Raw genomic sequence first — 24,691 nt, 5'->3', positions numbered from 1 at the left:
ATCTAAACTCATTGTCAAGTTTTCCTTTCCATTTACATTTTTTTTTTACTCTTTGCACATTCATAAAGCTGAAAGTCAGCTTTTTGTACAACATATTTTATTAGACGCTTGCCATAGAAATGTATTTTTCTACAAAGAGGAAAAACAGTAGAACAATGCAAAATGCCTAAGGCTTCTGTACAGTAGTGTACAGACACTGAAAATCTGTGATAGAACAGCCTGGAGTCTCCAGGATTGAGCTCCCTTAAATAATGTGGCTGAAATGTATGTTCAAGTGTGCTAAAATCAGTACTTTAATATGTTTAGTAAAATACTTGGTTCAGTGTAATGAAAATGACTGATGGAGACTGAAGTTAAATGGGGGTGGGAATTCAACACCGAAGTTCCATTCACCCAAGTTTTTGTTTTAGGTTTTTCTTGACAAAACCATGGGATGGCTTTAGGCTAAGTCTGTGGTCACATCCGGTGAGTGTTGGGTTCAGGTTATTGAACCAATTATAGTGGACCAGCTGTTATACCGTACCTTGAGTACAGTACTTTAACCCCATTACTCCAATCAGTTGAATACAAGGGGACCAAAAATAAAGCTCTATCCTGATGAGCTGTCATGACATGGATATGGACATTATCAAACTTTTTACAAATCAACATGGCTGAAAATGAAAAAATATATAATTCAAACTTGGCGGTGAACATTTTTTTCCCCAAAAAAATTCTAAACTGTAGTGAAGCCAACAATGAAAAAAATGTAAAATAACATAAATGGTCGGTGTTACTCTAACATGAAAACGACTGATCTACACAGTCTTTGAATTTTAGTTACCAACGTGATTATGAAAGGCTGAGAATTGCAAAACACCCTGTTATTCCAGTAAACAACAAATCTTCGTATAATGACCTACAGTTGCTTTTATTTACAGTACTGTATATTTCAGTGCCCTGTCCTTCCTAAAGAAAGTGTCATACAGCCATAAGAGGTGTGGGTTATCAGTCCTTGTAAAAACACTGGTGCTTTAGGGTGTCAGTGTGAGTCATGGGTAAAGGCAGACCTGTGGGAACTGTTCACAGCAGAGGGATTGAGCTGTAAAGATTTTCCGAGCTCCATGGCAGGTCCCAATCTACAAAACGTTACAAAACGGATCCTTTGAAGTAGTTTTCATTCACAAAGTTATGACTACATGATAGAGCTAGCTTGAGACAAAGTAAACTGAAGTCCCAAAATAATGCATACGCATTAGTTCTTCCAATGAAAGGCTGCCAACAGGATTGAATGTCGTCATCTTTATTTGCTCAATTTAAAGTAGTTTGTCCCTGATATGTCAAACAGACTGACACAGAAACACCAACTCCAGGCTCTATAAATGTGTACAAAAATTGCCCAGTCCACATCCTAGTAATATAGCAGTCTTACACACAATCAGTACCACAAACCATATGACAGACTTGTCAACTGTCATTTTACATTAATGGGAAAATTCAGTTTTAAACTCCATTTACAAAGTATTGGATGAGTCAGGTTGCTGCAGTACACATTACTTTACATTCCTTAAGACAGTACTCATCTATTTTATTCAAAACCCTGTACTCTAATGATCTCTCATGTACTAATTAAGTACAAAGAATATACTGTTGAGAAAATTCTCAATACAACAGGGATCAAATATTGCAACCATAAATCCCCCCTGATAAATCAAACCATGAATGAATCTCCATTTAATAACATACATTCTTTCTGCTGCTGTGCAAGTAATGTAACTGAATGAATGCTCTATCATTTTATCCCCAGCATCTATTGTTCAGTACTAAAACTAACTTGATTTACAGCAAATCCTTGAATCCAGTAAACTGATGCGACTGCAAAATGTACCTTTGACAGAAATGGATTTCCAAACAACTGTCAGCATATTTACTGAGAATTATCTTTACAGATATTGATGAAAAAAGATCAGACCAACAAAAATCTTCAACAACAGCCTTTGGCTGCCAGAGGAAGCCGCAATATCAAAACTAAAACCACATTGACCAAGCAGTCATCAGCACTTCTTTACCGTACGGTGCTGAAACATGGACAAAGTACATGATGGGAGGACAGAGGCAGCAACATAAGTGTTGTCTCCTAAACAGGCACCACTAGCATCAAACGTATGATCATTCTCCATCTACTGTGTTAGGTTGATCATGTTACCAGACTCAAGCAAGGCAACTGCACCAGTGGTGGCGATTAAGAAGCACTTCAAAAATATTTAAAAAACATTAAGAAATGCAATAGCAATATGAACTCCTGGGAGTTGATGGCTCTTGACTGAACCAGGAAGAATATCTATGATATCTGGGAAGGAACCCAGCAATTTAAGAGCCAAATATGTCAGAAAGGGAAAGCAAAGTGAGACCATTAAAGAGTGATTACTGTGATAAAACTCAGCAGTTTTGTCAAAACACGACCCGATACATTCTAAAACTATAATGCTCAGTCCCTCGGGAACAATGCAAAGGATTGCTAATGCTAATGGAAACTGGTGACGCCACGTCTCTCCTGTCATTATTACCTATTGCCATGGATATGTAATCAGACAGGAAGCTTGATTCACCTGTGTGCTCTTACTACAGTATCTCTCCTGTCTCAGGTGAATCGGGCTATATAAAAGGTTGATTTGACACTGCTCTTGGCTCTGTCATGGAGTTTTAACCCTGAGCCTGTCAAGTTTTAAAATTCTTGTTTTCTTTAGCTTGTGCTTTGTTAGGATTCCTGACCTGGCTTGACTTGCCTTCCCGGATGAGCTCTGAGCCTGTTAGGCTCATCTGTGTTACTCAGCTTGTTTATTTATGACTGCACCTCTGGATTCCCTCCGTGCTTCGCTACAGTGTCTTTAGAGAATTGAACCCTCTCTTTGCCCTGACCACATCCCCTGAATTCTCCACTGTGCTTTGTACTGTGTCTGCACATTTACAAACCTGGCTTTGCCCCTGTTCTCGGCTCCAAACTTTGTTTTCCCTCTCCAGTCTACTGCCAGTCTGCTCAAGGGTTTGCCTTATATAACCTTATATAACCCTAAGCAGGGGACACTACAGAAACAACACCCTTTGATTCTGCGGGAGAGGCTTTTGGGTTCGTGGAAGACATCCTCATCCACAAGGGAAAGTGTAATCAATGAATTGCTCTTGATTCTGGCAAGATCTTAATCCTAGGCCACAAGACCTCAGAACACATGCAAGGATACTGAGTCAAAGGAGATGGCCAGTTTCATAAAACTGTTGGCATGTACTTTAAGCTGCATTTATTACAAGTTCTACAGTAGTCAGCGCTGTAGAGGCAACAAAACTTAAATCTATTGTCCATATGCGCAAGACATGAAACATTAAATTTACCAATGCTTTCAACAAATAGTCCAACTTCTGCATATGGAGATACAATAAGTAAAAGTAAATAAAAAAGGAAAGGCTGATCAGATCATCTTAAACATGATCTGTAAGCAGGAGGTTTCCGTAAATTTCTTTATGGGAGCCTGGCAATTCCTACAGCGATCAGAAAAGACCACCCACCTCTTTTTATTTACAGGATCGCTAGAAAGGGATGAGGGTGGATACTTCATAAAAATAGTGCTGGAACAATCAGTGTTCTGACAGGGGAAAAATTTGGAGCAGCATTAAAGCAAACCTCAGGATTAGGAAAACATTGTTAACAACTTTGCTAGGTTGCTGTTAAACATTGAAGGAATCCTAGTGTAAATACACAGAGCATTTGTTTCCTTTTTAATATCAGGCTACATCTCTAGACAGCTCATTTGAGTGTACCTTTTCCTTCTGTGCATTTAGTACTGGAAACCTTGAAGCCCTCATGAAGTGGTTGTGACTTGTCTATTAAAATCTTAACCTCTTTTTACTTCTTAACACATATTTTTAGGAATCTAAAAAACACAAGGGAATTAGTAGAGTTCCTAAAAGAAAAGAAAAAAACCGTTTTGGCTTTAGAACTTTCTTCAGGTGTGTGGAATTAGGTGTTGTGAATTATGGGAACAAAAATTAAACGGGAATGAATATTATCTCCTGCTCTTTCAGAGAGGAAGAGGTATTTAAACTATTTTAATTCTTCTTTAAAGAAGTGATCTGTGTATCCATCTCCACATTAATATGCTGTATCTGTATCTTGACAGTTTTCAACAAATATCATGTTTTAATGATGGTGTCAGTACAAATGTTGATGAAGAGTTTTGTTACTTGATTACCTTGTTTTCTTTCAGTTAATTGAATTTATATTCCATTTCAAAATCTTTTTTTGCTTGTTTTGTAATTGTAATAAACATTAGACAACTAATTAAGCTAAATTCACTTACATTCACTGCAAACTACTTAAAGTATATGCTTGTTCTAAAAGTACCTAACTGCAAAAGTGTTTTAGGAAGAACCATAGCAATAAGAAATGCAGTGAAACCAAATGTTATGGGTTTATTTTAAATGCCCTGGCTGAATATCTAGGTGCTTTTTATCAAATAATTTTTAATAAAGTGTTGACAAGAAGTATTTTAAGGAACTTTAGCTTGAAAGGAGATTTATGAACGTACCTTAGCTTGTACCATACTTTGCTGTGCACTACAAAAGAAGACCATTTACGTCATATAATACTATTTTTGAAGTACTTCTTTATATCTAGACACTGGTCACTTTGACTCTATTGTAATTAGGGAAAGAATTACTAGTAAAAAAAACAATATCCTGCTTGACTGTTCAAAAGATCTACAAATACAGAACAAAACTGTTTTTTTTTTTTCTAGTAATTGTAAGACAGAGACAGAGAAAGAAGAACAGTTCCTCCAGGCAAAACCACCAACTTATAGGAGATCATGGAAAGAGTACTGCCATACATTCTTAATACGAATGTTCGCAGCACGTTCTATGTACGTGGTGTGGCACACTGCAAGAGGAAAGGCCCCTGGATGAGCTCAGAGAGGCAGCACATGAACAGGACAGATAATTACCATTCAAAAGCCGAACGAGGGACAGATATGCCATGCCTCACGACTACACCACTCCATCTCTATGGCACAGTTGCTCATCTGCATAATGAGAGTACACAATATGCTCCCCATGCACAGAGGCTGACACTCACAACAGAGCATCCTCATCTACAACAAGTGGCCTGGTCACAATGGCATGCAAATCAGCAGGCGTTCTGAGGCCCCAGCCTGCTCCGTCACGTGGAGGGGGCTGATGGTCCCACACGGACAGCGGGCCTGGTGCTTTAGTCAGCTTAAACTTATGCTTAGCTAAGGCGATATCAACTTTGAAGGGAAACTTCCACGTACATTAAATCATTCTAATGAGTTTAGATTCATTTTTTGCTTCAACACCTTTGCTAAACCCTGTAGACTGGAACACAGCCGCACAGGTTAGAACTGAATATTTAATAAAGTGTTATAGCCTTAAGTGGGCCATGACTCACATCTCCAGCAAAGGATCAACAGGGGGCACAAGCCTTAGTGTGGTGCATCTCGTTTCAACACATGTAACATGACTTTTACAGAATCTGGGAAATATGAGCTGTAGTACGTGTTTCAGCCTGTTCAGTAGTTAAACGATCTGATGACCGAACCATTTTATAAAATAAAATAAAAAACTTTTTTTTCACCAATGTCCATCAACTCCTTCCTGCGCATGTAACTTTTACTGCTATCCATTCAATAAACTGATAGGAGAGGAAGGTTAACCTCCATCTAACCTGTAGTTAATCCTGCACTACTCTATAAACCACTCCTGTAAAACACTGATGAGGTATGAGAATATTGCCTGCAATCAATAACTAAGAACTAGCAGTTTAATTATTACTGAGAAATATAATAAAATGCCTTGTTTAATGCTCAAAGGCCTATAAAAGTTTATACAGCAAAATATAGCCATTTCCAAACACACTCAGACTGAGAAGGTTGAAGACAGTTTTTTGATACATGGAGATTCAGCCAACTCAAACTCTTAAAAAAATGAAGACTCCTATGTACATAGAAAAAAAGTAATTAACTTAATGAAAAATTATGCAGTAGCACACATTCTTCAATCTATATTTACAAGTCGTGATATTTTAAGAGGAAAAAAAAGACATTCAAAGATTAGACCATAGCCTTTTTTCCTTAATAAAAATTGCAGGTATTTGCTTAAAAGTGGTTTTAAATTTAGTTTGTTTTACTATGCTTCAGGAAAAAAGCAATAATATGTCTGTTATTCAGAAATGCTACCATGTATATCACTACACTGGCTTTAGTACTAAAGGGTATTTACCATGTTTTGTCTTGATAAACGGCGCATAAATGAAACCAGAGCTAACTATGGAAAAGATCCCATCGTTGAAAGACCTGGTTTATATCCATTTTATGGCAGCATTAAATCACAGGTTTATCAGGTGGCATATAATATATATAATATTCTTTTATATGTATTCATTTATGTTCTTGCTAAATATTTAGTTTGGCACTATCTGGAGCCAGGTCTGGTATTTGCAGGTGTACTGAGGGCTTTCCCTGAGTGAGGACTTCAACCCTTCTGAGAACAAACCAATAATGAGCCCCACTTAAGAGCATCTGCTTTGTTCAACTACCATGAGCTCTTCTTCATCATAATCTGATTTACTAATCAGATTATATACAGTCACATATCTAGTTCTGATCATATAGTATATACTGTAGCTAACATTTCTTACTATACTGTACATTCAGTACTCTCAGAATATATTCATACCCTGGATGAAGCTAAAAGCTCAATTAGCAAAGTCAAAACAAGTGCATATCAACATATTTTAATTAATATCTAATAGATGTATGATAAGGAGCATTTAATGGATTAATTGCAGAACTGTAAACAGGCAACACATACTTTTATTATATTCTATTTCATTCACACTCTGCAAATATATGTAGAAAAAATGCTGTAAATTGAATCCTATAATCTGGCAGTTTTACAAAGTCTTGGTTTACAGAAGCTTTCAAGTCAGACCTCACCTTGTTTCATGCTGGGCATTAAAGGAGGCTGAACATCACAGGGAAACAATCAGCACCCAGTCATAAAGGGGAAAATTGGTCCAAAGATCTAACTTGAAAGATTATCTACCTCAACAATTCTTAGTAACAGCTATAAATATCCACAAACTACCAGGTGTCTAACTAAAACTCTCCCATCGGTTTACATCACCCAGTCCTAGTGAGAAATGAGGAACAGATGGATTGGAAAGTTTACCAGGATATACAAGATAGTCAGAAACCGGTGCTTTTGTTAAGAACCTCAACATAAAAGACCATTTGCAAATCAGAGAAGGCAATTTGGCCATTGTTAACCTTAAACTCTGCAGTACCCTGTGTCCTTTCCACTCTCACTTCCTCAACCTTGGTGTACAGAGTTTATATACCTGGAGTTTATATATTCTTGCATTATAGTCAACCATTACAGTCAAGCACACAGCAAATACTGTATGACTGCCATTTCCAATACACATTAAAACAGCATATTGAAGGCCTGAAATGTGAGGCATGCATCTGATTATTGTTTGTAATTTAATTATCACAGAAGCACCCACAATCATTGCAGAGTCTTTTTGTTCTAGGAAGGAGGATGGAGTTTTTTAATATATTCATATACTGTAGCAGTATACATTGCATATCCTGGAAGGGCAGCTTTATATTTTCTCAAGTCTGGAGGCTGTGATGAGGCTAGTAAAAATTGACATACTGTAGCCGTGGTTTAAGTGGAAAGGGATTCCAAATAGTGCCTGGTGCTAAATCCCAAGAATTAAGAGGCGCATACCCTGTATTTGATTTTGTAAGTATTAAATAAATAACACCATGACGTGGCTTTACTGCCGTCAGAATAACTCAGACAAGTGCTCTCCTCACAGATGTTTCTGGCTGTGCCTCCTCCCTTCTTTACAAAGTGTCCTTGAGTCATTCCCAGCTGCTCCCTCCAGTTATTCTGCAGTTACTAAGCAATGAGTTCATCCTTTAGGAGTTTGAGAAGATTTAAAAACTGGAAGGTCAAACAAACAAGCAAAGCAAAAAAAAAACTTGATTCAGATCATTGGGCTGCAGTCAATGAAAGCTCCATCTGCACATAGAGCAGTCCATTAATTGATATACTGTCATCACAGAAATGATGTGCTTGCTTGGTTTAGCAAAACTGTATTGACCAAAGATGGTATAAGTGAACTGGATTGCGCAAATGTGTTTATTGCGCCATATTGTCTTTTTTTTTTAGGGGAGGGGTGTGTATCTCACACATGTTAAATTAACCTTGTTTTCTTTGACCTATCTTCCATATAAATGCATATTTCATTGAACGTAACCATGTCCTGCGCAACACGGGAGGAATAGCAGCTATGAGTGAGTCAATAGCACCCACCTCAGTTCTATCAGGGAATGAGCTTTCTCTCCTTAACACCAGGAAAAAGGACATTTACAGTAAGTAATAAAGCATTGCATAAAAATTATTGCCAAATACATATTTACAGTAAATGTCTGTGCTCCATTAGCTGTGTTTTAGGAGATACTAGCAATTACAAATTATTAGCAGAGGCTTTTAAGTTTTACTAGTGCAAACTAAATTGTCTTCAGTATTGCATTTCATTTTACAGGCAGGCCACCAATAGAGGGCTGCTTTACTTTGTTTGAGGTGCTGCTTCTCAAATGCCTTGTGTCAGCCCACTTTACTAATAAACAGACAGCACTTGTGTTATTATCCTAATGTTCCTAAAGATGTTCCGAAATTTTACTGGAATGTCTAATTTTCAATCCATGCTTCTTAACCTCAAACAAAAGGCAGAACGCTCCTGGAAAAAATTGTCAGCCCCCTTTTAAGCATAAAACTGCCTACTTCATCAAGAAGTCTGAGTACACAATTTTTCAACTTGGAACAACTGTACATAATGCCAAGCAAGGATAGAAATAAAGTAAGAAATGAATGTGAAGAAGGACCAAGCTAATCAGAGACAGCTCTTTTCCCTGCCAGAACTTGTACAAACTCCCACTGAAGTAACAGCAATGAACAGGTCAGCTGCAGCCAACTCTTGGGCAGAATGCAATAGCTATACTGCTCCAGCATGAACAGAATCACAGGAAGAAACCCTGGATGCAGGAACTCTCAAGGCTATAGCATAAAATCTTCTTCATCAGTTGCAGTTAAGCCCCATTGACATCTACCTGACACGTCAGGTGGAGCCATTCAGCCACAGCTGAGCCACCACCTACTGGCTAAATACTGTGCATCTCTTAGAGATAATGAGATTAAGGTAATGAGACAGAAGGATTAGAGACCATCGGGGCTCATCATTCAAACATACAAAAAGCAAGGCTTATACATATTTGTTCCAGCTCATCAGGCTGTTCCACCCAGCCTCCTCATCAAGCCAATTTAGAAGGATCCCACTGAATCAGCTACAATAAAATACATCCATGTACAAGTGTGGTTTACTGTATGAAGAAAGAGCAGCTTCCTATAATGGAGGCATGGACATAAGTATGATTTGTTGCTTAACTCTAAAACCCCAACTGGAAAGGAAAACAATGTTGGTAAAAGGCTCACATACAGTATATTGTAAATTCTGTTTTGAAGAACAGAATACAATCGAGCATAATATTCAATATGGGAGTCTCAGTATTATTTATGTCAGAATGACAGGGACCTGATAAGCTTATTAGACCTATCTGCCTTTACAGAAAACGGTGAAGTTGGTGAGCCTGTATCACCATGAAGAAGAGTTGTGAATCAGTGGGATTTTACTATTCCTCATTGAATGTGCTCATCAGAGATCTCACACATCACCCTGCTGTCTATCACTGTTCTGCCTTCTCCATCAACTTAAAAGCCACGATATTGTTGTTCCAACATCTGTCCAATGTAGAGTGATAACTTGCACAATACAGTACATGCAGTTTATTAGTAAACTAGGCACTGACTTCGTAAAACACAGACACACAAGATTCGTATCTTTACTGTGTGTGTCAACGCAAACTTCGAAAACCAAAGACTTTGCAGGGCCTAAATAAATACTGTATCAGTTTTCAACATGGTACTGTACTGTACCTTAACCTTCAACAAATAATCATTCCCTCTAATTCTTCCATGTTTTAACAAAACATTTTATCGCAAACACAGTGGTTATTCAAATCAAAACAAAGTGTGTTTTAATGAGAAAATTAGTTAAAATTCATTTGATTTTTTTTGCCCACGTTTACTATGGGTATGTGGTATCACAGCTACTTGCAATAGTAGGAGTGGAATATACTGAGAGGTGAGTTAGTGAACTAACAAAACGACACTTGTCCTTTTCACATGTACAAACATACTGTACTTTAATACTTTCATTAGAACAACTTACATTTGCTATCTTATTGTATTACACTGTTATAATTTCTATTACATTACGCAAGTGCAAGTGACCATAATCCACCTCAATTTCTGTAATGTATAGACATGTTTAGCACAAAGTTAAACGGAAGTGTATAAATATGATAAAAATGCAAAACCTAGGAGTTCTGAAAAACTCAGACTGAAGGCTTAAAAGAAAACAGAAAATAAAGTTAAGGAAATGCACGACTAAAAAAGAGTAAGATTTAAATATGAGCAATGTGTAAGTGCGTTATACTTTATTGTAAAAGCTCAAAGAGGCCACCCTAGAGTTAAAATCATTGCAGTCTGGGCAACTGATCATTTTTTCCCATCTGGGATATTTTCCCTTTTTTATTGCACCATGTGGATTGATCTGGTATAAACCAGACACCTCGATGACTAATTATTCAACAATTAAACTGATTGTGGAACCCTGACAGGGATAGATCTGAACTGGAGAGACAGATTAACTCATGCTTAACAGGAATAATGTTTCCTGCGATTCAGTAGCACTCTCTCATAAGAACAGTATTCCCTTTCAGGAAATAAAAATCCATACCAGCTGGATTGAAACTCGGAATTGTGTTTTATGATATACTAAAGAAACCAATGAGGAAGTTGTCTATGTATGCCGGCAGCCCAGTCTGTCCTCCTTTTATTTAGAAAATTGTAAACTGGGAAAGGTGTGTTGCCAAATAAATTAGATTAGGATACTTGCATATTAAATGAACTGATGCTTTTCTCAAGACCACAAACAGTATTTGATTATTATAAGATTGTTGTTAATTGCCAAACCTGCTTTTACAGACAACCATAAACACCAGAGTCAATCCTATAAAAACATACTGTCGTAAATGAGAAGTTGCCCGTAGGAGCAATGGCTTCCAAACACATACTCATATAAGGGATTGAATCCTCATATAAGAAAAACAGTATAAACTTTGCTTTCAGGATCTTTGCATTGTTGCCATGGTGCTGAGGAATACATGGGAACGGACACTTTTATCAAGTCTGTACATTGAAATCTTTATTTTAATTAGAAGTAACTGCGTTCAGAGAACCCACAATTTCTGAAATGGTTTTAACTATGTTAATTTATCATTTCAAATACACACAATCCTCTGTCATTTACCTTCTTCTAGAATATTAAAACCCTGGGTTCCCACCTAGAAATTAGTATCTTATAAAAGAGGCATCTCTTAACAAGAAAAAGATGTGAATCAGGAAATCAGAATGAAAACGAAGAATTATATCGTTTCCTCCAAAGCACCTCTGTACTATTGAACGATTATGTATAGATACATTTAGAAAATTTCAATCAGAAAACACCTGCTGTAAATCTTTGACGAGCAAAAGAGTTCAGGTGACATATTAATCTGCAAAATGTAACCTCTGTTTTATTCCAACTCCATTCACAAGTGAATACTTTTGGTGGTTTCATTCTAGGCCTGAATAAGCCAAGGGACAGTCAGTGAAGCGGTTTTGGCAAGGCACTGAGAATCAAATGTACTTTTTAAGGTCTTGTGTTCCAACTCCAGAACATGGGATAGTCATGGGGCAACTGGAGCCTACTGTTTATCCCAGCAAGCGATAGACACAAGGCAGGATACACCCTGGATACACCCTGGATGTCAGACAGGGCACACACAGACACAAACACAGATATACATACACTCGCACCAGAGCCAAAGTTCCCAGAAGCTAACTAACCTACCAGTAAGTCTTTGGAAACTGGAGAAGCTGGAGGAAGCCAACAAAAACACAGGGAGAACATACAAACTCCACACAAATAGCATGGGCCCCAGTGGCACAGATACTGTACAAACAACAAGTCTTTCATGAATTGTTCTGAGCTGAGTACGATTACATTTTAGTGTTGCAAGGAGGTTACAGTAAATCTGGAAATCCAAAAAAATGTTTGATTTCAAAACCGTCACGGATCTCAGAAACACACAGTGTTTAATTGTAAATGCTACATTAAGCAATGCTTTTTCCAAAAATGTGGTTGGATTTTCCTCTCCAACCTACGTCTGCATTGCAAGTGTATGCATTATGTGTTGATCAAACACACTTTTCAAAACCAGATGACAGTGACTGCTTTAAAAGGACAAACTGTGCATCTTGAATGGATGATAGAATCTGAGCAGCAGGGACAGTGTCTGGATTCCCCATTAGAGGTGATTTAAATCTTCTTGGTGGAAGTTTTCAGTGATAAAACACAAAAGAGAAAAGGACTACAACCGTTAAAGGTGTAGCAACACGAAAAAGAGTTTTGACTTTAAAATTCAATTTAAACATTTCAAACATAAACAACATTATTGAAATGACAAAGTCATTGTTTAATCATCACCCTGCAGTTTAATTTCTATAAAAACAAACATTTATATTTGTTTAGACAGAAATGTTCTTTAAGTGTCAGCACATGAAAGATTCACAAGTCTCCACTTTTCAGTATTGGAAGGCATTTGGCATGCAAGACTAGCTGAAATCCAGTGACAAAGAATTTTTGGATTTTGTTAATTTTTTCTTTTTATTCAGCCTGCAATGCAGAAAAGATCTGGGCTCTGAAGATGATGAAAAACGATCAGTTCTGAACTCCCAAGAGGAGACTATCACAAAGAGACTTATCACATCATTTAAAAGTTTACCCTGCAGTCAAATACAATTCGAAATGGTCTTGATTAACAATTACCACATATAATCACAAAAAGGATTGTATTCACTCAGAACTTAACATTTTCAAAGATTAAAGAGCAAAACTAAAATAAACTAGTTGGAAATAGAGATATAGAAGAAAAATATGAAGATAATTTATAGACAAACAAATGAAATGTCTTTGGTGCCACAAGGTTCATTTTGTTCTTGTAATAAAATGTGCCAAAGGGAGCACAGAGATGTGGTAGTTAGTGCTACTGTTTCACAGATCTTGGGTACTGGGTCTGGTTCTTGAATGGGGCTATTTCTGCGTGGAGTTTACATTTAAGTGTGTATTCTCTGAGTACTTTAGGGTCTTCTCATCACCCATCACCCTGGATGACTGGTTTTACTGATGTCTCTAAATTGTGTGTGCCCCATGATGCACTGGCATCCTGTCCAGGTAGTCCACCTTTGCACCTTATCCTTCTGGGATAGACTCAGTGTTGACGTGACCCTTTTTCAGAATAACCTGACAATGGATGGACAGAAAATATGGGCCAACAATTAACATTAGCTAAGCTGGTCACCACAGGATCCTGAAAGCACAAATTAAAAAAACGCCGGAGCTGTTTTGTTTTCTGTGCAATCCAAGTCAGATTTACAGCTTGAAGTCCTCATCATCGTAAAACATTTTTATTTATCCATTTATTTCTCTGACGTCAGCTTCCCTTTTCCGCATGTGGCTCTGAGTACCTCATTTAGCAATGAAGATACATTTGCTGAGTAAAGCACTGGCTCCTTGATGATTCGGTTAAGCCACCCTAATTGCTGGTCCATGGAGAGAATGCATTAGCTGGGGCTTTTGTCAAGGCATAATGGTGATTGCATTCAGTATCCTAATAAAGGGGTCTGTGGTGTTCCAAATCAATGTAATAAGTTCACCAGAAACCAGTCCAGGCACCAATAACCTGCAGATTTATGGCCGTCATCTGTCCTACACCACCCCCTGTTCCCCTCAACACACACCTTCCCACCTGCCATGTCTTTTTTTCCATTGCAAATGAAATCTAATTGATTGAAAATTAGGACATATGCTTGTTCTTGGCTTCCTTGTTGTGAAATTAGCTCGACATGCACTCCGATCACTTCTGAGACCAGAGCCTTAATGGAGATTCGCTGTGAAGAGCCCTTCCCTGTGCCCAGCATGTGGAAACATTCGTCTTTGTTTCTTGGGGATGGATGTAAGATGCAATGAACACATCCGGCATTTTATTTCAACAACAACCCCCTCTAGCCCCTCTACAAATTTTTTTCCAACACCAGCTCCACACTTTGAAACTAAATCCACAGTTACAGTACTGTATACCGTATGGCTTTCGACACAGGTGCAACCCAGCTCACTTAGCGTTTTTCAAGCAGTTAGTGATCCACACTGGTAGCTTCTCCAAAGTGCCTTCTGTTCTGCTACCTATTGCATTAATAACACACGCTCTTTTCCTTCCTTTCCTGTGAACAATATAGCATGGCTACCGACACCTCTGTATAAATAAACAACATATGAAATAATTACAACATATTACACAGTTTAAACAATTAAGTTGTATTTTAATTCCATTATATTACTGTCACACAGTTTATTAAACAATGCTCATGCCGTGCACCGGACGAAAGAATTTTCCAGACCTATTGTGATGTGCTCATATGAAACATACTTTCTACTTCTCCATTTCAACAGTACAGTATGTTCTTCATTGTCCCTCCATCATCTAACCCTTTTATCCAATAAAGGGCCCTACAGGAGTCAGATACTATCCTGGCAAGCACCAAGTTCAAAGCCTCACACAACCTGGATGGGATTCCATTAGTCCATTGCAGGGCATCTTTGTCGGTTTTTGAAACTATTTTTGAATCCAGACAAGATCCAAGACGTGCTTATCAGTGTCACCCTGGTTTGTGAGCTAACCAACCGGTCATACACTTCACTCACAATTTTGACTGACCACTTGGGACAGCTAATCACAACTGGGCACGACAGAAGCCCTGCAAGTATATTACCATTTTCTGGGGATCAGTGAGCCATGTTGGCATGCTATTGGGATGGTACAGTATAATGAAAAAAGAAATATCTACATTGTATACAGCTTCTGTGTGTTTTAAAGCTCCACATAACATGCATAGACTTGTAAATATAGACTTGAAGCAAAAATATGGAGCCGCACACAGGACCTCCATGGTTTCCTGTACTGTTGACCGCTGACCTTCTCTGCATGCTGCTGGTGTGGACTTCAGCATTGACTAGAGTGGGCACATAACAGAAACGGCAGATGGATGTCAGACAAGGTGCCAAAACATGGCTAGTGCAGATCAGATCAGCACTTTAGATACCAATCTACTTAATGCTTGTTTCTGCACCTCCTTTGGAACCTCCTAATACCACTTAATACACTTTTGCCACACAGATTTATTGTTTTGTACAGTTTTATGAAGAAATCGCAATAGTTCCAGTCTAGCAGGAAAGTAAAGGTACAGTAACTGGTTGCGAAAATAGTACAGCTATTCTCTCTCAAGACAAACCTCTAATTCAAAGCGTGGTCGATCAAGAGGAATTCTCTGTATTCATTCCTGCTAAAAGTGAACAACATCCTGTGTTATGTTAGATTTGTAATTAAGAACGTCTTATCACATAATGCTAGCCTACGACATTGGAGTCTGACCTACCAGTTTACAGACATCATAAGAAAAGTGGCATAACAACAGAGGCAAAGACTTTAATATGTATCTGTTGTTACCAATGAAATTGTTACTAAACGAAAAGAAAAGAAATCAGTTTTTTGAACACGAAGAAATACCCACCAAGATGTTTATAGTAGTCAGTAATAGTAACATAATGCCATCATCAGTGATGTAGCTAAGAAACGTAAGAAGAGCGTCAAGCTCACAGTGAGTAGGAAAGTAGTTCTGACTTGTTCAGTGTTTTCCAGTCTAGAACAGATCACAATTCTACTTCCTGAAGCAAGAGACAAGAAAGAAGGAATCTATACAGCAAATATGGTTTATAGATACTGGGTGGAATTCACCTATGTAATCCCAGGAACGCTTCTACAGTTCTCAAACAAAGACCTCAACGTTAATACTTTATAACCACAAAGACTAAAGGTAAAAAATGAAAGCAACATTTGATTGTTTTAAATTTGGGGTCCGCAACCCGAGTTATTCTTACAAGTCACCCTAAATCAACTGTATTTAAAAGATTTGGAAAACTTGTATAAGCAAACTTTCTAAATTACACCACCTTTTTAAAGTGCATTAAAACACCATTGTTAAATTGTTCCAGGCTTCCAGAAATTGGGGATGTAAGGGCTACTTACCAACCCTAAAGTACTGAGGCTCTCCAGAACCAAGGCTGTTTTAAATGATAGTGAAATAGTGAAACTGTAACATAATACTTTAGGTGGTCTCTGCCGTTAGCAAAGCAGCATTAGTGCCCGGATTGATTTCTTTTCAGTTGGCACACGGAAATCTGTTTGGTGCTGTGGAACAAGATGACATTGCAGCTCTATTTTGTAATCCCAGGGCCCACGATTAACATCACACTGTTGTCTCAAGGAAAGACGTCTAGCCCAAAGTGGACATACTGCACAAACTGTAAGTGCACATCTAAAAACCACAGTAAGTATGCAGACATCAGGAGACAGCTTTGAGGTCGGGAATGCCTCCTCATTCATGGGTAGCAGAATTGCAGAGTTTACCGCTCCATCTGACACTGAGACTGTGTCACATTAATACAAAATACAGTACGTAGCTATAAAAGGTATATAAAAGAGACCATTCTCTTACATCACAGCAATTGTGCACTGTTCATACCAGCCATGCAGTTCCCACTAAGCTGATTTTTTGTTCAAACAAAAATGATAGAGGTAAGAATTTTTTATACTATCAACCATATTTGTTAAAGCAATCAAAATGCACCCAATATCTATGGAAGAAATGAAGACTAGTTTTAAAGTACAACGTGCAATTTCAATATTTCTTGAAAAACAACAAGCCATCTAAGAATGATATAAACGAGCAGTCACACAAAGGCATGAAGGTCACAGGATGTTTCGGATATCTTAATCATTTTGTATCTCTTTTCAAAGAGCTACCTTTCTGTCAGAAAAGTCCTAATGATTCAATATTGATGGCTGTTTGTAGTTTGAAAAGGTTAAGATACAAACATTCTTTAGAATGTATTCCTTATTCCTTAAAGCAGTCTAAAGTACAGTACCTAAAATATTGACATGGGTGTGTGCCATGAGGCCAGACAATCCAAACTGATGCAATTCCATGCTTTAGGGAGAGCATAAAATTCAAGTGGTTGCCATTCAGGATGTAATACATTTCTTTCCATTCTTTCTTCTCCCAATCAAACACCACATCAGATGGAATCAATTAAGTTTGAAACTTTAACGTTTTTGAGGCTTGGCCTTGTGAAAGTTCATTGCTATAATGAGCTTAATTTCTTTTTTGCTGTCTGCATTTCCTCTACCTGGTATGCAAAAGCTGCTTGAAAACCAAGTAAGGGCTCTAACCAATGTCACAGACTGAATAGTAAATACTGATTGCAAATCTTGTAGAACAGTTCAAATCTGACTTTCTTCACAGTACACCAAAATATTCACTTAATTCAAATTGAAGATACATAAATCAGCCAACCAGTTTTTAACCAAAGTTTTCGTGATTGCTCATAGCCTTCCTTGAGATTACCTACAGTACTCCAAACTGTGCCTCTTAATTCTGTGGTTGCCACTGTTCATAGTTCATTTAATTAAAAATAACAGTTGTAATTTGCTCTCCTTCATCATTACTTCCAACTTCCTACTTCCAGACCACTTTGAAGTCTGGCTCATTTTCATTAAGCAAATAAACACAATCAGCTTAAAAATACCTCAGGAATGTTTCTGTCATTCTCGCTGAAGATCACAACTACTTCAGTTTTAGGTAGTCCCATATTCAACAGCTGAAACATCATTGCCAGGACTATGCTGTGGCAACTAAACTCTTCATGATGTCTAAAAGAGTCTTAAATGAAGTAACATTTACAAGAATATGCCAAATATCTGCTATTTCACTCTGTTTCAGCTCCAGCCCAGATTTTTGTTTGAAACAATTTTTTAGTTTTAAAATGTAAAAAAGAAAAACATCTGTGTACCATCATGCTCAATCTTATTGAGGCACTTTCCATTGTAATTAATCCAAATGAAGGCAAAACGGCTATGTGGACCATTTTTTTTCTTTCTTTGGTACAGTGGTGAATTCATGCACATACAAAAAAGGCAAATAGATAAACCGCAACCAAGTTAATGTATTTTGTCTATGCAAACACATTCAAGAAACAATCAAGAAACCCATGATGGAAATGAAAAAGAGTATGCAAGCAAAAAAGTTGCCAAAAGGCAGAGACATCATGTCCAGGAGCAGGGTGATGCATCTCGAGAGACTTTTGCCAGTGATACCAATGAGGCGTTGGCTTCATTGGACAATTCTCACGAAAGACACACTGAGCCAACACTGGATACAGAAGAGGCTATAGTGATTTATAATTTCAACTTCCAAAAATTCAAAGTTGGACAGATAATATAAGAATAGAATAGGAAAATAAATACTGTAATATGGACGGACATACTGTATAAAAACAGCATATGATATAAAAGACTTAATATAAAACAGCAAACAATGATATTCTAAATAAATGTGTTCATTATTATAGACTCAAATAACCTTAAAAATACCCACTTTCAAACAGAGAAGAATGTAAACTGTAAAAGAAAAGTAGCACCTTTAAAGGCATACAGTAAGTCCTCTATGCATCATAATAAAACATTTCAACAAGAGTTAAATTCCTTCCAGGTCCGAGTAGAAACATAAATTTCTTAAGTCTACTAGTATCACAATGCGAGTGAACTGGCAAATCCAGTTGATCCACTGTGTCTGAAGGTTTAAGGCTTTAACATATGTAGTAGGTACCTGAGGGGAAAAGGTTAAGCTGTCTATCTCAGATATATGAGGTAAAGTTAACGACCCAATTCTAATTTCTTTGTACACAGAAAATTTTAATTTGTAACTAGACGTTCTATATTAGGATAAAATATGTTCCGATTTGTAAGACTATATCAAGTGTAGCTAACTGCAGGTATAGTTTTAGTATATTCAATTCAATTCAATTTATTTTTATATAGCGCCTTTCACAACAAGGTTGCCCCAAGGCGCTTAACAATACAATTGACGATACATGTTGTCAATACTGAACAATATCTGTATATCCAGTTGGTCTTAGAGTAGTGAAGACATGGTATGCCAATAACATGACACATACAGAGCATGCACTGTGCTCATGCTAACACAACACTCAGCATGATCTAACTTATAACATGGTCTCTTCTGGCTTCCCACAGGAGAGCTTTTAGGAGCAAGGAAAATGACAAAAAGGACTAAAAATAAAATGAGAATCATTGGGTTTTCAGTGAAATATAATAAATTGTGAATCTGGTATTTAAATATTCAATTGCAGAGATTCTCAGTCCCAGATCTCTTTGCCGCCAAAGGTATTTTTTTAACCTACCAGCACTGGTAGGAACCTACATTCCTTTACTGCAGGCATTACAATTTCTGTTCCTGGAAATTTCAAGTCCAACAGGTCTTAAAGGTAACCATTACATCCCAAATTTGTAAAGGCTTAGGAAAATATCCACCTGCTTTTTAACCGCTTCACCCAATTCAGGGTCACAGGGGAGCAGGAACCTATCCCAGCAAGCAATAGGGGACATCAGTCCATCGCAGGAGGGGAGACACGCAGATACAGACACGTACAAACTCACGCCATGGCCGATTTTCCCAGAAGCCAATTAACCTACCAGCATGTTTTAGAACTCTGGGATGAAACCAGAGCAAACAAAGAAAACGCAGGGGAGAACATCCAAGCTTCAAGCAGACAGCTCCCCACGTCTGGAATTCAGCCCAGAGCCCCAGAACTGTGAGGCAACAGTGCTAAACACTGTGCCACCAAGCCCCCTTGGAAAAACATTTGCAATCAATTACAGGTGAAGTGTTAAATGAAGCAGTTTAGAGATCACTTAATTGAAAATGGCTTGCCTAATTGATCAATAAATAACAAATGTTCCCAATGTTTAAAAATGACTTGGTGTGACCTATAAAACTTACTCGATTGATGCCTTCCCAGATAAGAGAGCAGCAACACCTGCTTTAAGTTGTGTGTTGAAAACCGGATTTTGCTCATGCACAGAAATGCTGAGACAACTGACAGTGTTGCATCCAGTGCAAACCAGTACAGATTTTAAATTATAAGCATCTTTGCTGCTTGGAACAAAATTCTGGATTGTCAGGAATCCGTTAGATATGGACGTTGAAAACTCATGCCCTACATTTGAAAAAACATGGGCAAGTAAAGTACAGAGGCTCACACGAAAGGACTGAAATCTAATGAATAGCCTTGTGGGAAAGCAGGCTGTAGGAACTTTGAAATTGGAGGACCACAGGATGGATCGAAAGCTGAGTGAGTGTAGATGAATGTTAAAAATTACCTCTTGGGGCAGGCACAAGCTGGGTAACTATGGCAATGTGTAAAAAAGGCTGACGTCAGAAAAGACATTATAAGATTACTCATAACAGCAGCAAGAATGAGCTAGTAGAGCCCTATTATAAGGCGGAAGTATCCAACATTCTAGCTTGGGAGAGAAAGAAGGAAACAATAAATTGAAGTCTTCGAAAAAAAAACTCTCAGAAAGCATTCACAGCTTCATTTGCTCTTTTGTAGAAAGTCCCTTTAACATAATATGTTTACTGGCAGCTACAAAGAAGAAAAAATCAGAGAAGGAAGGAAATGTCAGCACAAAATACTTATCACAGGATGTGCACAGTGCAGTCTCTATGTGCTACATTGCTTAACTCCAGAACACAGAACTCTTGAGACTGTCAATGTTATGGATCTCTACAGAAAACGAGTAGTTCCAGGGCTGAATATGTTTAGCATACAACTCATTTTCTTGAATGAAAGTGTACTTTGAGCACAAAAACATCCTGTTAAAATGAAAACCTTGTGTGGCCGCACTATATGAAATACACAATGGGTCACACTCCACAATATCACAAAACTTCTGCATTTTTTCTTAGATTTTTTTCTGGTTGATTCCAAATGAACAACAAACAGCATTGATCCCTCAGCCAATCTGAGCCCCAAGATTTGGCATTCTGCTGATTTATATTTATTAGGGTATGCGATATGTGTATGTTTGTTTATGAGCATGTAATCCATTCATTAATTAAACAACATCTGTCTGCTAGCGATGCTTCTGCAACATAATTTTTTGTGTTTTTTGTGAGAGTAGGAATGCTCCTTGTATGGGCCTTATCTGACACGTACAGTATATAGAAACGTCACATTGAAGAAAAAATATGTTTAACACTGGTTTGAAACATGGTTTTCATAAACAAGTTTTATAATCACTCAGTTTAGTTTTTAAACTACAGTGGTTAGGCTGTAGTTTATATTTTAGAAAACAGAGTGTTAGCAAAGACAAAAGGTTTCACTTAGGTATCTAAACAAAGAATACATAATATGACAGCAAGGCTTTTCTGGAAAAACGTTTTAAATAAATATACCTCAGCAAAACCATAACATAGCTCGGTATGTTTTTCAAGTATTGTTCCCCCGAAAATAATCATAATTAACAGGTGCCTGATTTCAATATAATACATCAAAACAAAGTCATAAGCAGAAAAAAGGAAAGGCACAGCAAACTGAATTCTGGACATTCTGACAATTCCGTTTGGTTTATACCTTGAAATATAACCCAGTAAGGTGTTACAATATAATTGTAATTAAATAAAGGCATGTGACTAAGCAAGGATTACAAGTGAGCAATGTTACATGGAAGAAATATATACCATACTTGTGATATAGTGCTGGTCCTAATATACATTTCAAATGTCAAAAAAAGGTTCATACTTCCACCAGGGTTATCTCAGCAAAGTCAACAATATGCACTTGTATAACACAGACACTGCATCAGTAGTATCTGATTTTGTCCAGAAGCAATCTGAGTGGCATCAGCAAGGCAAACCCAAGTCAAAAATCAGACCAAGAGGCAAAACGTTAATTCACGACAACACCCAAGATCAAAGCATGATGAACTATTATGGAGCGGATACTGGCTTAACCCGCTTGGCTGAGGGCCGACCTCCTAGCCAGAGGACAAGAAGGCCAGGACCCCCCCGCAGGGTAACCAAGGGGCAGCTGCAGAGGTGCAGTTGGGGTGGAGTATTGAGGGAGGTGGGATACAAAAGTCGTAAGCGAAGGAGACTAGGAAATCACGTTGGTATTTATAGCGTTTGGTGGAGGAAGGATGACAGGAGCGATCGCTAATTACTGACAGCTGAGTACAATTGAGCCTGGTTGCTGTCATCCCTCCTGAACTTTCGTTCTAAACTCACTTTTAGTAAAGGTCCCAGCCGAGAATCGATAGAAACACCCTGAATAAGTAAGACAACAGGACAATCAGAAATTGTTAAGGTTTATAAATTAACAGCAGCAGGGCAGCATGGTGGCACAGTGGTTAGCAGTGCTGAGGACCTGGATTGGATTTTGGACCTAGAACTTTGTATGTTCTGTCCACGTGCATGTGGGTTTTCTCTAGGGCGCTTCAGTTTCCTCTTACAGTCCTAAAACATACTGGTAGTATGGCTTGAATGGCTTCTGGGAAAACTGATGCTGCTGTGAGTGTGGGTATGCCTCTGTTTGTGTCTGTGTGAAGCAATGGACTGGTGTCCTGTCCAGGGTGTATCCCTCCTTGCTCCCATTGCTTTCCGGGATGAATATTTCTAACTGAATGAAGCAGTTAGAAAATATATGGATGCATTTTAACAGCAGACAGAAATATATATATATATTACAATTTAATAACATAATGGAATATAATAGTGGAATATAAAAGATCAAAAGTAAAAATTACTGACTCCAGTTTAAAATACCCAAATAACATACCTACCTGATAGAAAGGCAAATATTATTTACAACACTATGACATGAACACCCAGCAGTATTTATAAATTATTTATAAGATTGTGAGTCAGAGCATCTTACAGTCTAAAGCAACCTTCACTCGACCCCTCTAAGATGGGTAAACTTCAGTGCAATCGAACAGAGATGCATCAGTTTATGGAAGTAATGCTTTGTTTTAGAAAGAACAAAAAACCCTTCACAGGACACTCTGCTCTCTTAAACAGATACACAATTATGAGATATATTTCTTTAAACCAGATAATGTATCCCAGAAATACAAATTCTGCCTGTTGGGTAGTAGAGGGAAACACAGGCTTTAGCTCATGCATTTTCTCCCAGTCTCGTCTGAGCTCATAAATATTTGTTATGTTTTCTGTTTAGGTGAAATAATTATTTTACCCAATCACAAAACACATCCTGAAGATACGCAAAATCTATACACTATAAATAGCAGATATAAAGAGTAATATGGTCTTCATTGCTGACAGTAATGTTTTATAAAACAAAAACAGAGAAAATCTATGATTAATATACAGTAATTGTATTTTCTACTTGACATACATTAACAAACACAGCACTGGTTACCTCTTAAACGTCAGCACCACTAAGTCAGCTGTGAAAGTGTTAACCCTTTATTTTTACATTTAGATCAATGAATAGTAATGCACGTATACCACTAGGATGAAAAATCATCTGAATCTTTGTCAAACTCTTTTATGTTTATTTTGTATATACTTTGGAAGGCAAAGACACAAGTCTATATAAAATGTGATTCCACTGATTCTGTCATTACATAATATAACCTGTTTGGCAGTAGTTTTGCCTATAAGATTCCAGAAATGTACAGTAACAATCTTTCTCTGCTCTGTGTTGCACTGCCATAATGTCTTGTGGCCTGTCGTTCACAGGTACACATATCCTCCATGAACTGAGTTCACACATAGTAAACGCCTTTAAGAAATACAGCTGTATATACTGCAAGGTCTTGTTGCAATAATAAACCTGCAATAATCCTTACTCTTGCTAATGTCTGGGACCGGGTTTGAAATTGTTGGGACTTATTTTTATTTTCACCATAACAAATTGCCTCATTTGAAAGAAGACTTAGAATACGCAAAAAAAAAATACATTAATTAAGACTTCTGTCCTCACCATCAAGAAACCTATTTAACAGCCGAGTCAAATAGGTTCATCATATGAGCAAACTATCAAAATCATCTCTAATTTATTGCACATTCAGCCTTTAAGACACAACTAATTATTCTTTGGAGGCCGGGAACATCTGCTGTGAAGTGAAGGAGGTGACAATGAGACCCCTGTTTTTTCTGCAGATTTCTTTAAACAGTGTTTTACATCAAGCACTATGCAGGTGGGTGCACAAATATGACCTACAAGATACAAAAGGACTGGATTGCACTCCTTGAATTTACAATACATTGCTTATGGTAGAGTACAGTGCACATGCAAAAAGAGCTGTCCGCACTCAACCAAGACTCATTGTTAGTATGCCCCACAAATCCATAACTAAGATGTTACAACTGAAATGCATTGCATATATTCTCCCACAGCTAGTCGCCATCATTGTAGTCATAATGTAACAAACAATAGCATACTGTATATACTGTATGCTCAGAATTG

At 37.7% G+C, this 24,691-nt stretch overlaps 1 protein-coding gene across 2 annotated transcripts in view; it reads right to left on the bottom strand.

Moving 5' to 3' along the window:
• pde3a (phosphodiesterase 3A, cGMP-inhibited) overlaps positions 1–24,691 on the bottom strand; it is a 177,280-nt gene that overhangs the window by 112,543 nt on the left and 40,046 nt on the right. The window lies entirely within an intron of this gene.

The sequence above is a fragment of the Lepisosteus platostomus genome, chromosome 9 (genome assembly GCF_059453375.1).
Source record: "Lepisosteus platostomus isolate fLepPlt1 chromosome 9, fLepPlt1.hap1, whole genome shotgun sequence".
Taxonomy (NCBI): domain Eukaryota; kingdom Metazoa; phylum Chordata; class Actinopteri; order Semionotiformes; family Lepisosteidae; genus Lepisosteus; species Lepisosteus platostomus.
Note: the sequence above shows the minus strand (reverse complement) of the source record. Positions and strands in the feature narration are given on the sequence as shown.